Source organism: Mya arenaria, chromosome 5 (genome assembly GCF_026914265.1).
Source record: "Mya arenaria isolate MELC-2E11 chromosome 5, ASM2691426v1".
NCBI lineage: Eukaryota > Metazoa > Mollusca > Bivalvia > Myida > Myidae > Mya > Mya arenaria.
The window spans coordinates 8443113-8446323 of NC_069126.1; positions in this window are offsets into that span (position 1 = coordinate 8443113).

Consider the following 3211-nt stretch of genomic DNA (forward strand, 5'->3'; position numbering starts at 1 on the left):
AGTTATGGCCCTTGCAAAACATGTTCAGATTGTCCCTGGCAACAGGGTACAGTAATGGCCTGTGTTACACATGTTCATATTGTCCATGGCTACACGGTAGAGTAATGGCCCTTGCAAAACATGTTCAGATTGTCCATGGCAACAGGGTACAATTATAAGCCTTGCTTCACATGTCTTTATTTTCCATGGCCTTATGTTATGAGTTATGGCCCTTATTACACACATGTTAAGATGGTCCGTGGCACACATGTCCATTCTGTCCATGGCAACATGTGTTTTAAGTCGCTGATGAATATCTTAAATGGGTTTTAAGTAATGGTCAAAGTTAAATAAATATAGATGCCATAATTAACATGAAGGCTATCACAATTCCTCAAACAATAGACAAGCTAAAAAGCATAATACTGAAATGAAAAGTAATGACTTGCTGTAAATTAAAAGGATTTCAGTAAAACTAAACAATTGTGAGAAAAGAAAACCAAATGTGAAAAGAAAAATGAGAAAAATAATACAAATGTTTTAGATATATGAGCCAAAACTGAGCAACACATTACTTGGAAGACGATTATACACACCAGAAAAAGATTACACATTGCAACAACACTGCATGTATGCAAGATATTCAGAAGCTGCTAAAATGCCTGAACATATTTACTGGTATCAGACATTTATCTATAAAAAAAATGATACTTGATAACTTCTAATTACATTTCAGATGTAACAGGAACCTAGAGTCCAATGTCCGCTTGTCTGTTCGTGTTCTTTCAGTCAAACAAGGGACAATACTCCATTATTTTTTAAGCCAGAGTTATGCCATTGCTATGAATGTGTGTATTGTATCTGGTAACATGTGTACCAAGTTTCATTTAAATAACTTTGAATGTTTTAAGAGGCGTGGCCAAGGTAAAAGTTTTTGCGCTACAACGCCAGCACGGATGACACCATGCAAGTCTATGACAATTACTCATGTTTTTCAAGGGTAAAAGAAAGTATTCAAAACTAAACAATAATTTTATGAAATAAAACTACCCTATGTTCAAAATAAATAGACTAACAATAAATAGCCACACAAATTACCCGCATTGCAAATCATATCACTCGACACCGTCATGACCTAGATAAAAATGTATATAATGAAAACAATTAGGCAATAATGATACCAGGCCATACCAGGCCATAGTGTGGTCTGTTGTGAAAAAGAAAGCTTTGGTTTTATGAAGAACTTGCATATACAATATTAAGCACATCACAGGTTTTTAAATAAACTACAATTGTAAGCATGTGTACATTGGAATGAAATACTTTGTGGAAATATTGCGTTGGAAGGAGAAGTGAGAACAAGTCTATTTTACACGATCCTGTTGAAGAAGAAGTGATAAGTCCATTTCACACTGTAACATGTTATGTAAGGACAGATCAACTAGCATCTAATACTTTCCTAAGAAAATGTTTTTATCCAACACTGATAGTGATATGACATTAATTACAACACACGACGAGCAACAAGATTTTCGGCGTTAAATATTTTGTTCCACAGTAATTGACCTACGCTCCTTGATAATGTGGCCTCATATCTCTGAAAGCAAGCACATTTGCTATGTTCTCAACCCTGTTTCCACCACAATATTTAACCTACGCTCCTTGATAATGTGGGCCAAAAGCTAATATCATTGAAAGCAGGGACATTTGCTACGTTCTCAACCCTTTTTCCACCACAGTATTTTTATGTTATGATTATGTTATAATATGATTGTTATAACTTAATGACACAATTGGAATATGCGTAATGCCCAGGTTACTTTTCATAAACAGTTCTAGATTTTGAAAGGACATATAGGAATGGTAAGTTTTTGTAGTAACATTGGAATGTCAACTTTTAATACTGAACAGCTCTGACAGGAATGCAATAAATGACCAACGCTAATTGAAATCATAAACTAAAGGACAAGTGTTACAATACAATAAATAAAAAAAAACATTTCCATACACACATTAACATATTATGAGATTCAAAGCTGGGACTTTATAGTTTCACTGGTACAATGCATACTGACAATTTTGGCCATAAATTGGCATAAATCAATATTTTTTGTATAAACACAATATACTGGTCACATGTTTAAAACTTGGATTTGTTAAAAACAATATGTTTTCAGGATAACCTTTACAAACAGTTTAAATGACTTCCTTATGAAACTGGTTAACAATGGAAGAGTGTTAACTAGTAAGATTATTGTGTATACCGGTATTTAATATTATTAGTTTAAGTCTAAGATCAACAATTAAGGTCCAATATAAGGTAAACAGTTTTAAGTCCACTATTACCAAAGTGAGTCTAACATTAACAGCTTGAGTCTAACATTAACAGCTTGAGTCCAATATTAACAGCTCGAGTCTGTAGCCATAATTATGAACAGTTTCAAGTCCAAGTCTAAACTAAGACTCAGAATAACACTTTATTAAATTACAAAGAATCATCTTTATTCCATTTGTTTCACAAAAATAAATAAAGATTGGAAAAAATTCTAATAGCAATAAAATTCAGTAAATCTCCTTATCAAACCGCGACTACAAGGAAAAAAAAATGGAGAAAAGACTTGCAGTTTTGCCACTTGAGTCTGAACTCAGACTTAAGACTATTCGTAATCTTGGCCCCTTGGCTCAACAGCTTGAGTCTGAACTCAGACTTAAGACTATTCATAATCTTGGCCCCTTGGCTCAACAGCTTGAGTCTGAACTCAGACTTAAGACTATTCATAATCTTGGCCCCTTGGCTCAACAGCTTGAGTCTGAACTCAGACTTAAGACTATTCGTAATCTTGGCCCCTTGGCTCAACAGCTTGAGTCTGAACTCAGACTTAAGACTATTCGCAATCTTGGCCCCTTGGCTCAACAACTTGAGTCTGAACTCAGACTTAAGACTATTCGTAATCTTGGCCCCTTGGCTCAACAGCTTGAGTCTGAACTCAGACTTAAGACTATTCGTAATCTTGGCCCCTTGGCTCAACAACTTGAGTCTGAACTCAGACTTAAGACTATTCGTAATCTTGGCCCCTTGGCTCAACAGCTTGAGTCTGAACTCAGACTTAAGACTATTCGTAATCTTGGCCCCTTGGCTCAACAGCTTGAGTCTGAACTCAGACTTAAGACTATTCATAATCTTGGCCCCTTGGCTCAACAGCTTGAGTCTGAACTCAGACTTAAGACTATT